General features: G+C 42.4%; 1 long non-coding RNA gene across 1 annotated transcript; it reads right to left on the bottom strand.

Moving 5' to 3' along the window:
* Positions 1-729: 729 nt before the first annotated feature.
* Positions 730-7,535, bottom strand: LOC103468477 (uncharacterized). Its single transcript, XR_534224.3, has 2 exons — positions 2,768-7,535; positions 730-2,645 (listed from the first exon to the last, which is right to left on the bottom strand). It is a non-coding gene; the product is annotated as an uncharacterized LOC103468477 (long non-coding RNA).
* Between the last annotated feature and the right edge of the window lie 6,284 nt (positions 7,536-13,819).

Below are 13,819 nucleotides of genomic sequence, written 5' to 3'. Positions count from 1 at the left end.
CACACACACACACACACACACACACCTACATACCAAGCAGCAGCTGTTGTCTGCTGGTCTTTCATTACACAGGAAGAAAAAGAGTCATTTTTTCACAAAGACTCAATTTAATAAAAGCATTTCTACCATTCGCAGCAATTATTCACAAAACACAACCACATTTTGCTACAAATTTATAATTAAGAAATGTATCATTTAAGATTAGTAGATATTTTAACCATTCAGGTACCTTCAGGTTGACTATACAGTGGTCAGCTTCATGTCCCAAAATGGTGCGCTTTATAAATCTATTATAAAAATGCAATACTACATTTTTTGTTTCACTTTCATTGCATTAAATATCTTCAGCAGATTCAGACCTATCCATAAATATAAAGTTTTTTATATTTTTTCTCTGTTTTTGTGCCTCTTTTGTCCAAAAATACACCAAAACCTTTTCTTTTTGAAGGAAAACCCACAATATGCAGTATTTTCCAGAACAAAATAATAATATAAAAAAAAAGACAAAAAGGAATATTTTTGATGTGGGTGTTTCAGCCTTGACCAGCTCGAAATTCATCAACAGCATAGATTTTTCATGAATGAATGGCGCAATGAAAGTCGACACTCTTAACCTTTGTGAGCTAAAACAGTACACTTATAAAACTGCAAAACAAATTAATATTTAATTTCCCCCCCACTTTCACTGTATTAAAGCAAAAACTATATGTTTTTACTATAAATACATCATTTTTATTTTATAAACATATACTGTGTTTTACTTTTTTAAATTTGAATTATTTATTACTTTCATATTTCCTGGGTGTCAGTGTCCTGGTGTGAATAATTGATGACTGGGGGTACTGGGATAATGGGAGAAACCGTGTGTGTGTGTGTGTGTGTGTGTGTGTGTATGCGTGTGTGTGTGTGTGTGTGTGCGCGCGTGTGTGTGTGTGTGTATGCGTGTGTGTGTGTGTGTGTGTGCGCGTGTATGTATGTGATGAACACAAACCATCTGCTCACAGACACACACGTCCACCTCAGACACTCGCTACACACCCAGCAGAGGCGGCATTAACATCTGGCACAGATGGCCATCTTGAAACCTTAAACACACGACCTGAGCTGCCACATTCACAGGGATTCACCACTGGGAACACTGATTTCATCCCAGCAGACTAAGACATTAAGAAATGCAAATACAGACAAAATATTGTAGTCACCAGTTTGTTTCGTAAACACACGCTCCTCTGTCTGCTCTGCAGGCCGAAGGGAAGCGTGTCAAAGTGACACTCGTAATAACAACGCTATTCTTGAGGTTCTGCGTTGAGAATCTTTGTTTAAAGGTTACTGAACATGTGACACGCCAATGGGTTAACTGGAAAAAACCTTTTTGAATGTGATGATAAAAAAAAAAAAAGGCCAGCTTTCTGTTCCTGATAAGGCTAAATATAGAAAATACAAAATAGCTTTCACACAAATGTTGAAAACGTTTCTCACCTTTCGCCAGCCAACGCTAAAAGTTTCAGCTCCACCCCCAGGACTATTTACGGGTTTCTTTTAAGAGGACTAGATTTTGGTTTCAGGGTGTCAGAGGGAAGGAGGCTGGATACAAATGTACGCCACACGTTGTAGATATTTATCCTTCCAATTTGCAACTGTGTGCTAATTTGTGCTGATCCGTCATATCAGATCCAAGTAAAATACACAGAACCATGTGGCTTTGAGACAAAATATGAAAATATTCATGAATCCGAATTTGATTTCAACTGTTTTTTAGTTGCATTTTCTCTTTCCATCCAACTTTCTCCTGATTTGGTAGAAAAAAAATTACATTTTATAACCGTATGGCTGACATATCCAGATTTTTTTACGTAGTTAAGATATAAACAAGCTGAACAAACCACTTTAATGTTTGATTCTTTTTTTTTTGTTCTGTTCTTGTCTCCGACTTCATAGAAGCTGACATTTACAACAAACGTATCTAAATGGATCATTAATGACACGGTGAGTTCATACACATATCTTTGCCCTGCATGACTATAGACAGCAAATACGCAAAAAAACATAAAAGATGCAGCAACTTTCCCAGAGTTTTTTTTTTCTTTTTTTCAAACGGCTCACTGTCTCTCACATGGTGAGATATTGGGAAATGAGCTGAGAGTTCATAAATTACAGCCAGGATGGGATCACGGGATAAAAACTGGTTGCATTTCCCTCAAGCCAGAGTGTGAGTCTTTCACATGAAAAGCAACACACACACACACACACATATATATATATACACACATGGAGAAATGAACCACAGCTGCAGCCAGTCTCTTTTGACTGAAAATATGTCAGTGTGACTAACAGTGTTATCTGTGCCTCAAACAAGGTTGACAATGCAATGAGAGGGAGAAAGTGGGCTTCTTACACACTTTCACACACACACACACACACACACACACACACACACGCACGGTCTCTGAGGGTGTCGCCTGTCTCTCTTATGTAACAGCTCAGCACTGCGTTCCAGGTTATCAGCTTACAATCAGATGAGCCAAGGAAGGCGTTGCTCCTCCTGTAAATCTCCTCTCACTTCTTGCGCTTTATCCTCCCCTCGCCTTTTGTCCCGCAGGCACTTTGCTACACAAAAGCGGGAGAGCGTGTGAAACTGGAAGCGACTGAGGAAAAAAAAAAAGAAGGGGGGGTAAAAAAAAACAGGAATAAGAATTACACGATGATGAAAAGACGACAAGGACTTTTACAGCGGTTGCCTTAAAAGGGCAACCAGTATGCGAATTACCTGCCGGCTGCAGCCAATGGCAGCGCCGCAAGTCATCTGCATGTAATCTCTCTACGCTGCTGCTGCTGCCCACTGAGGCCGTTATCTGAACAACATGCTGCCACGGCTGAGACATTTTCATATCTGCAGAAAAAAAAGTGGTGTAGCAAAGAAGAGAAGAGCTGCTCATGCAGCAGCTCCTAATAAAACTTTCTCTGCATCGCTTCGGACACAGGCGCATGGCGGTGGCAGCATCATGCTGTGGGGATTCTTTAATTTAGCAGGGGACGGAGATGTCGGTCAGAGTTTCAGTGAGGAACGCAGTCCTCACTAAAAAAAAGACAACAGATTAATATTTTTGTTTGTTTTAAATTTGTCACATGTAACCGAATTAAATTTGTCAAACTTACTTTATTTATGCTGACATGGCAACTCAATATACTTCACAAGTTTACTTGGATGACCTTAGTTTGACTACTTGCGACCAGTTAACGCGTTTATGCTTACGTTGAATGGCCTGTTTTCAAACTTGAGTCGTTGAGGGGCGGAGCGTCATCAGCAGGGGATGAAGCTCGACCAGATTCACGCGAGAGTCCTGACCCACATCTGAAACTTTAGTTTAACGGTTTTCTGCTGGGCCAGACTGTAGAAAGGGCTGACGTGGGCAATAGCCCAGGGCTGCGATTGTTTTTGTTTGGTTTTTTTTGGGGGGGGCGGTCCAAATACGGAACCCCTGAACGAAAAAAAATAAACTTTCTGGTGCACAAAACATATTAAAAGAAAAACAAGTATCAGATACTTTCTGGCGTGCGGCAGATACCATCTGATTTTGTAAATGATAATTTAATGCAACGTTGGCACTTTTAATGGACTTTCAATGCAACTTTTAGAGCAACTTTGCATTAAGTGTCATTATTTACCGAATGACACTTCATGACAACTGTCATAAACATTCATAAAGACTTCTTTATGTTCATGGCAGATGTTATGTCATGTTCATGACAGTGTCATGTCAGTCTTATGCACACCCCTTCAAATAAAGTGTTACCATAATAATAAATAAAATACTTTTTGTAGTGTAGATGAATGCGTATTTACAAACATTTTTAATTCCTCTTATAAAGCTGATAGGATATAAACAAACTCATGAAAATAAACTATACTTGTACGTTTACGTGTATTTTCTTTGGGAACAATGTCTGGTTACGAGACGCTTTAAACTTAGCTTGCGCCGATTCATTACCGCTAATGTACACAGGCATCGGATAGGGCACCAAAAGTAGCTCCAGCTCAGGAGCCCACGCCCCCTCTAGACCCGGCCCTGGTTCTCTGTGCATTGAGGCTGAGTGAGAGTTATCCGCAAAGAAAAGCAAGCCACACATTTGAGCATCTAGAAGCAGCTGGAAGGCATGCCACTAAAGACCTGCGCAATAAAAAGCAGTTTCACTAAGTATTGACTTGGAAGGGCTGAACACAAATGCACACCACACTTTTCAGATAACAATCTGAAAAGTGTAAAAACCAAATGAAGCGCGTTACCTTCCGTCTCAAACGGCTTCGTGTCGAAAATCTAATCGAATTCAAGCAGACGCCGTGTGTGTTTTCACAACATGACCTATATTTTACCCACCGCTATGGGAACCCCTTCAGCTGCAGAACACACACACACACACACAGCGGGTCGCTCAAGCATGCACAGACACAAATAGCCTCTCCGAGACCATTTTAGCTTTCAGATTCATCTCCGTCTGTCACCTCACCTGTTTGACTCTCTGACACCAAGTGTGTGTGCGTGTGCATGTGTGTGTGTGTGTACTCTGCTGGGGTAAACAGTGGGGTGGCCGGGCGACAGCTTTGTCCAAGCGAAAAGGATGCAGGACGAATAAAGGAAGGAAAGCAAAGAGTGAAGGGTTGCAGCAGCCCTGTGACTGGAGAAACATGCCAACATGGAGAACGTCAACGATACAAATGCCTTTGTTTTGGAAGTGGGAGGCCACTTCCAAAACAAAGAAGTCGGTGGAAGGTTTTTCTTGCTGAGCCAACATGCTGCGGGGCAGCGGGTCGTGAGGAATGCTCTGCAGAGGTCTGAGTCAGTGGTGGTGAAGCTCGGAGGTCACCAGCGGAGAAAGTCGAGTGGCAGAAGCGGCAGACGCCAAATTTAGAGCGTGTTTATTAGTTTCCTGCCTTCCATGGCTGAAATCCGCTGAATCAGCCAGACTGAGAAACCCTCACCGACAACAAAACAGCTGACAGTAAAGCTGAAACATTCGTTCAAAAACCTACGAGTCACAAAACTAGCTAAATCGCATCCTGATTATTATTATTATTATTATTATTACATTCTTAACTTGGGGAAAACTGGAACTTTCTGCGGCCGATTGGACCATTTTGGAAAATCAAACTGTATGCTGATGACAGCTGAACATCCTCACCAGCCTGTTGCCCAAAACTTCCTGTCCTCACGCTGACAAACAGCCTCGCTTCGCTGTCAAATCATATAAGGAGACATGATGCTTCACTCAGCCTCGGCAGCACCATTGGCTCAGCCCGTGCAGAATGTGTCTACCTGTCAACTGTTAACCTTATATGGTGCCAGATAAAGGGGGGGAAAAAAAGGAAGTCCCTTTCAGCGAAGCGTAAGGCAACCGTGTGGTTTACATGAGTTGCTTTGTGCTATAGGGGGCAGTAGAGAGCAGCCCGCAGGGAGGCTGCAGCTTCAGGGAGTGCTGATTTTCAATTCTACATTCATATGTGCACAAAAATGGACTGAAAGCTGGTTTTTTTTTTCTGTCAACAGGACAGGATGTGCTAAAAAGAAAAAAAAAAAGGAAGGAAGTACGGGTTTTTTATTATGAGGTCCTTCAGAAACTTTAAACTGTCAAGTATAAAACCACTCTATTGGCAAGCACACAATGAACTGCTGACACGCACACCCCCACACACACACGCACACACAAATTGTTCTTCTTCTGACAGAGAAGGAAATTGGAACAAACTCCTCCTTTTGCAGTTTCCAGTTACTGAAGCATATCTGAAAGAGAAGTGAAATCCACATGCGCACACACACTCACGCACATAAGATAAAAACACACGCAAACACATACAGATACATAAAGGCATAGTCTTGCTATTTACTCTAAAAGAAAGATAACTGCAACTAATAATTGAGAAATTCATAATGAAACCACAATTGCACAATTACACACACACACACACGCACACACACACACACACACACACACACAAACAATTTCGCCTGTCCTCAGGGTGAAACTGATTTCTTGAGATGGCATCCCATGTGACCAGTCTTGCATTCCTCAGATTATTGTCATGTGACAAACTTAAAGATCTCCTTTTATGGATGTCAGTGTTGACAAGAAGGTGTGGCCTCAACAATACACACCCCACCAGGTCAACACACACACACACACACACACACACACACACGAGCGCACACACACATGCAGAATGCATAACCTGACTGTAACTCTACTGCACACTCCTCCCAGCACGAACAAGCCTTGACAGACAAAAGAGTCGAAGGAGTTGCGAAATCAAAACTGTCGCTTGTCATTTCTCCTGAATTTCACAACAACTGCTACATTGTGTAGATTTGAACCTTTTCTAATCCTGTAAAAGCTCTCGGCGATAATTAGCAGTGCAGTTTGTATCTGTTAACATGTCCGGTTGGTGATATTTCAGTGGCTTCCCATCTGTTTGGTCCATTTGGTTCAATTTCACATACAACAGTTTGGTATCAGTTGTATTTGTATTTGGTATGACAAATACTCCATACACGCCCTCGTGACCTCACTATGGTAGCTGAATATGCAGTTGGAAAGCTAAATGGATAAGAAGTGGGACCCATAAAATGGTCTGCACAAATTCAACCCATTTATTTAATACCTACAGCTACACTGGATACCAATCTGGACAACTATGGTAAGTTTACATAGTTGACACATTAAGGCAAGGCATACACCATCGTAGGTGGGAAACGGGATGCAAAATGAGTTCCAAATACAACTGTCAGCAGATTACATCATATCAAAATGATGCATTGATGTAATTATGTAATAAAAATAGGACCAATTTGAATCCTACAAGGGTTGAATCCTAGATTTAACCAATTTTTTAGCACCCATTTCAGACCCAACTGTGACCTACTCAGTGTACCTACCTAGTTTTGCCAAAATAGGTTGGGTATAGTTGGTCCAAATGGGCCCCATACAGGAAGGTCAATGTAAACTAGGGGCAGTTTAGCCAGAGCGTAGCCCACCTGGGCCCACATAGGTGGGAAACAGGCTGGAAAAAGAATCCCAAATAGGATGGACCCATGTTTACCATCAACACAGGTTTAAGGCAGATCAACTCTGGCGGGAAAAAAACAGACGCCATTTTGAATCTAGAGAGCTGCCCAGATTTAAACCACTTTCTACCCATTTGAGATCCAACAGGGCGGACAGAACATTGACCAAAGACATTTGACGTGTATTGATGATTTTAACTATGTAATATCCGTTTTCATAACTGTTGACTGTATGATGTGTTTATGTTTTGTCTTTATGTTTTCATGATGTGAATTGCCATGTTTCTGATATGTGCTGTACAGATCAACGTCATTGATTGATTGATTCCAAAGGTTTCCACAGTAGAAAGCCCATTATGAGCCAAACCCTGTGGGGCCCACGTGGGGCCCTTCCGCACGTCGCCTTGTTTGTGTTTCCGGTTTTTTATTTGAGTTGGGGGTCAGGGGTCACAGTTTATGACTGCTTATCAAACCAAAATAACTCTAATTCGACCTGATGTTCAAAGATACAATTTAATGGAGTTGCATAACCACATTTCTTTTTACAGAGTTATCAGGTGAACAACGTGTTCCTCTGGCAGGTGTGAATCGGCACATGGGCAGGCCGCGCTGCGTCCCGCAGCTGAATAACTCCGGCCTGGACTTTGTCAAACCCTCGGGTGTAAAAAGCGCCACTCGCATGCTGAACTAAGCTGAAAGATTGCTGGCGTGAGCGATTAAGAGATTTCCAGTTTTAAGCTCCCAAAGGGACTGCATTTGTGACACGAGTGTGTCAAGATGCTAAGTCAGGAGACGGAGATAGCGGGGCAGATAATGACCGTTATCAAGAGCGAACCAGGAGAGAGGTGAGATAACCAACGGGGTGGTGTGTTGTACACTCGAAAAGAAAAGCTGGGAGATGGACCGAGAAACAAGGTGTGGCATGCTTGTTCTTGTGATTCCTCGGCAGGCTACACATGCTTCTCTTTGACAGGAGGCTCTCCACTTCCTCCTTTGCCCCACTTCCTGCCTCTACTGCTGGCCTATGTCCATATATGGCAGCTGCGGGTGGCCAATCAGAGCCGAGCAGGCAGCTCATTCAAACAACCGGGAGAGAGACGGGTGGGAACTGCAAACAAAAATCAAGCACTGCTGCATACATAATAATAATAACAATAATATTATTATAAATAATATATTCCAGCCCAATCAGATTTGTAGGCTTGACTGGTTGACATACGGAGGAATAAGGAAGTATTTGTACAGACGTTTGACTATGTAAATGGTCCGAAATAGCGCAGACGAAAACAGAAGGCGCTGACAAAGAGCTATGCAGAGAATGGAGAAACAGAAAGTTATGTAAGGCATTTTTAACCACAGACAACTACCCATGACGTGTAGGTGGCTGACCTGTCTTGGCGTGCTTTAGTTGAGGGGCAGCAACACGATAAGGAAGACCAGGAAGCTGGGGAAGGACCGCGGCCAGTCAGAGGGCACCAATCTCCAAACGAGCCAATCAGAAGGCGGGCAGCTCACAAGTCCCTCCCGTTGGTCAGAGGCAGATGGCTGAGAATGGATGAGCCTCCCTGGGTCCACCAGCATATGCATGGGGGGTATAAAGAGTGTGTGTGTGTGTGTGTGTGTGTGTGTGTGTGTGTGTGTGTGTGTGTGTGTGTGTGTGTGTGTGTGTGTGTGTGTGTGTGTGTGTGTGTGTGTGCGTGTGTAGTCAGCTTTCAGGTCTTCTGCAAAGATCCCTTTACTTTACATTCAAAACTGACTGATCACACATGCATGCCTGACTTTTGCATGGACGTCATCACAAAACAGGCCTAACTCTACCAGCCAGCACATCCTTATACAAATATGTGCTGGCTGCCGTGAGGTTTGATAGACTGCTTTGTCATCAGTGCCGGGTTTGAACGGCACCTGAGTCAAACATCTGAGGTGCCCTTAAAAGGCACCTCAGCCTCGGCTGTGGGCCAATGGCAGGCAGGGACAGCGTGAGGAAGTGAGGTGGGTGCACCAGAAGAGGAAGAGAAGCAGCAAAGGAGACAGAGGGCCGAGCGTATCTGTGTGTGTTAGGGAGCAACAGCGGCGAATGGGGGAATAAACGCAACATTTTACGGCAGGCTTTCCAGCCTCAGGCGTTGCTGCGTGTGGCTGATCAAATGACTGTGAACTGGGCGGCACACTTCAAGCTTTTAATCAGATTTAGCCCCGATGATCATATGATTGTTGAAAGGGCAGGGGGTCTACGACAGGACTTGCAATGCAGAGCAAAAGAGAGAGAAAGAAAAAAAAATTTCTTTTGCACGTCCATCTAAAGAAAACAAAGCAGTGACAAAAATGTCAAAAAAGGAAGCAGGAAACCAGTGAGCTAACTAAAATGGGCCCAGTTCCTCACAATAAAACGCTGGTGGTGGTCTAAACTGCCCTGCTGGAGATGAACATTTATGTGGACTAGCACAGGGAAACAGAAGACAATTAACCTCACAAATATTTTATATGATCCAAATCTCACCGGCCAGCTTTATTAGTTACACTGCAAATGTGTCAGTATATAAATCTAACACTCTGGTTCTCAAACTTTGACAACAACATGTTTCAGCTCTACAGACACTAAGCTTTCCAATCAGCACCGTTTTCACAGACGTCCTAAAACATTTATTTAAACAGGTCTTGGATTTTTTTACAGCTTGTTAATTTTTATGTTGTAAAAACAAGAATAACAAATGCTATCGATTGACACTGCGCGATCAGTTTAACGACGTAGTCTACTTGTGCCTGTCATCTCTGCTCAAAAGCTGAAATTTGCTAGTTTGAATTTGAGAGAATTCACAGAAAGGTTAATGGAAGCCCGAAATCCAAGTGGAGAGTCGGAGGTTTCCAACCAACCAACCCTGATTTCATAATCAAATATGGCTCCCTTGAAAGTTACATGTTATATTTGACCTGGAGTAAAAGAAAAGAAAAAAAAAACACATTCATTCTTTACACACCCAATACCTGTTTCAGTTCTTTTTTTTTTGTCACAAGAAATGTCACAACAAGTAATGAAAATGCAAAAGAATATTGCTGCTAGCTTGTTTTGCTAATCATAGTTAGCCTAGCATGTCAGAAGAAACAGCTATCAGCCTCGTTCCTGGACTAAGCAGAATGTAGAATAAACTCAGGTAAACATGCTTTTTCCACATGATATTATACATTTTTGTCATTTTTGTCACAGAGTCACATTGGACTCTGTAAGATGATTAGCTGGTTTAGTCACGCTACCTGCTCAGGTAGGCGTTCTGTGGTCGACTGGCTTAAAGATGCGTGCTGCACTTTTTAAAATAGCGATGTCTAAAGCCTGGGACTTAAACATGTTGCACTGCAGCAGCTTGGCATTAGGCAAGGCAAGTCTTTATGTTTAGCACGTTTCAGCTTCAAGGCGACTCAAGGTGTCTTAGATGAAACAAACGTAAAACAACAAATAAGAGACAATACATTGCAGTGGTACGATACAGGAAAAATAATTAAAATTACAGACTACAGTTAATGATGCTCCAGTTATCATTAATCAAAGGCAACGCTAAACAAATGGGTTTAGCTTTGATTTATAGCAAGTTGGTGTTTCAGCGTTTTTGCAATTTTGTGAAGTAAGAGATGACAAATCCATGCCCCAATTCATTCTGTGCAACTTAACTCTTGAATGGGTTCACAGTCGTCTGGTTACATTGTGACGTAGAGATGCGCATCATCTGCATAGTTACGGGACCTTTTACAACCTCTTATGTATATTAAATAAGAGGGGCACCAAGATGGAACCCTGAGGTATACGATTTAGTCAGCTCAGATTGACACACACAAAAATATCTCTGTTCTTTAAGCCTTTAAACTAGTCAAGTACTGTCCTAACCAGCTCTCCAGTCACTTCAGTTATGCGAAACTTACATTGGATATCACAGTTTTACCAGGAAAGACCTGACACTGGTTGACATTTGTGGACGTTTGTTGTTGTCAGAATGCTAAATCAGTGATTGGTTTGCCTCTCCTGATCCTCACAATGGATGACAAACAACTATTCAGTGTGAACCCGACTTTCCAAAAGCCAGCGGTGGGCTTAGCTTCTATAGTTTTTACACAATGTCAACAAACTTTTCCCAGCCAGCCGATCGGCAGTGCACAGCGGCAAATGTAGAATGGACAGCTTTGGTTACTTTATGCATACAGAATCCAGTCAAAAGGTCTTTAAAACTCAGATCAGGAGTAATGAAAAATGCTTGGGGTTTTCAAAACTTAACTTTCATGTGTGAGAGTAAAAAAAAAAATTGCTTCTTCAATTAACATTAGCAGTGAAATCTCCTTCAATCTCAACCTCTTGTTCTTTGTTGCTCCAAAGAGACGAAACGCCGCGAAAAAATACAAAAAAAACGACAATGAGGTTTGAGGGAATTACAATGCAATATGAGAGAATATTTTAATGGTTTTGAAACTGTAACTTTTTAAAACCTTCATATACTTCATCACTAATAACCAACCCATGTAGTTAAGGTTTCAATAAAGTACTTTTATAGATTAGGGTGTGGTCAGAAAACTGTTTGTTTGGGTGAATCTGTCTACTTGCCAAGAGAGAGAGGAAGAGAGAGGTGGGTGAGGGGTGCTGGGAATTAAATTGGGCTGTAAATGGGAAGCTAATCCAGTCCAGGCAAACAAACTGGCCAGCTGGCAGGCACAACACACACACACACACACACACACACACACACACACACACACACACACACACACACACACACACATATATTAAAACACAGCTGGTAACTAGCCCGTGCCTTGGAGTCAGGCCGTCACCACGGTGACCTGCGGATCAATGACGCAGCAGACGGACAATCTATTGGCAGTGTCGCAGAGGAGGAGGGGGTGAACGCGGGGAAGGGCTTCCCCCCTCTGAAACTATGAGCGGTCACAGATGGCAAACAACCGCTCGGCCGGTCACTTTTCATCAGGAGGCGCAAGGAGAGGAGAAAGACGGGGGAAAGAAAAGCCCTGCAGCCACAATGAGAAAGAAAAGAGACGGTCCCAACATGCCGGTCAACCCCACCGTCTCCCATTAAACCCAAAACTGTTCCAAAACAAAGAGTTCCTCGAGCCTCTTTTACCGATGCAACTGATCTAATTGAGCATCTGGCATGCATCATAATGCAGCTGTGTCCAGACGTTTCACGCAGAGCGCACACGCCCCGTGTTCGGCTTACGCAGTGGGTAACAAAAGACGAGGGCATTAAACATTTCTTGTTATCTGCCTCTTTTCTCCTCTTTTACTTCCACAACGCACCACTTTATGGATTTTAGCTCTCATCTCTCCGTCTTACGCTGCTTCCCAGCCGTCTCCTGGCTTCAGCCATCACCCTCTCTCAGGGCTAATTGCTGCTAATGGGTCTCTGCATTAAGCTGCGGCTCCAGTACCAGGGAGACTGACTGGAAGTGGGAGATGTTGCAAAGAGTGTGTCTGCATGTGTGAAAAAGAAATAGTAGCCTAGTCAAGTCCACGTTCCCCCACCCCCAATTCCATTTCAAGCAGGTCTCTTTTTCATGGTTTCACGCCCCGGACCATCCCCCAAGTAACTCAATGTCCCCTCTTTGAAAAATAGCAACCAGTCAGCCAGATGATGCTGTCCCTTGCCAAAGCTTTCACACCCCTTCAATTTAATATTGGGTTTTATTGGGACTGTAAAAAGGAACTCAAAAAATAAAGTTTTTTTTGGTGTTTTGTTTATTTGCTCTATTGTAAATTAAATCCTGAAAAGTGTGGCATGCATCTGTATTCTACCCTCTTTGGCTCAGTACACTTCAGAACCCCATGCTAGATGTTCATATATGGATGCTATTCTTATAAATGATTAAAACTACTTTGTGTTGGTTTGTCAAATTAAATACTTTAACATTTGAATAGAAAAAAAAGGAAGTTTAAGTGCTGCGAATGAATTTGCCAGGTTACATGTGACGGAAAAGAAGATGCAAACACCACAAACAAACAGAGTCGAAATCAGGCTGTAGTTTGAGTCATTTGTTGGAGGATGACCTCATTAGGACTAGAAATAAAATAAAGAACATTTACGCCATCTTTGCCTGTTTGAGGAGCAGGAAGCCATGGTGGGAAGTCTGTAGAGCAGGCAGTTTCTTCTGAACTATATAACCATCAGCCCACTGGTTGGTTTACTAATAATGAGAGAAAGAACAACAAAAAAACACAAAAAAAAACCTGAGTGGTTGATGTCACAGCTGCTTCAGGTCTCTGGTAAAATCACACACACAGTCATGAGCTTGCAGAGGATCAATTTGTAAGAGTGTGTGTAAACCACTGCAATACCCTTTCATTGTTACCATTGATCTGGGTTGCTGTCTGCACCAAAAAAAAGTCTTTAAACCCACTTGCCACAACTCTTACATAGTGAGATCACCCAGTCTAATTGCTCTGGGCGACTTCAGTCGGCTAGAGTAAAGCAGAGATCACATGCTGTTTTATTTCAATAACATAAATAAAGTTGGCTGGCGTTACAAACTTGACCACATTACAAATATACCGAGCTTTTTGTTGCGGTCTCTTTGACTTGAAAAGTTGTTGGTTCAAAGTTCTCAAGAGGTGCACTCAAAAATAAATTCGCTGGGAGTCAGATTTTCAGCTCGGAAAAAAATTGCATGTTTTTCTTGGTACTTCCATGGCGATACGTCGTCTTGAACGCCCACAAATCTTATATGTTGTTTCATTTAATCATGTTTTGAAGACTTTGAATCACATTCCT

This window comes from Poecilia reticulata, chromosome 8 (genome assembly GCF_904066995.2).
Source record: "Poecilia reticulata chromosome 8, P_reticulata-male-v2, whole genome shotgun sequence".
Taxonomy (NCBI): Eukaryota; Metazoa; Chordata; class Actinopteri; order Cyprinodontiformes; family Poeciliidae; genus Poecilia; species Poecilia reticulata.
Note: the sequence above shows the minus strand (reverse complement) of the source record. Positions and strands in the feature narration are given on the sequence as shown.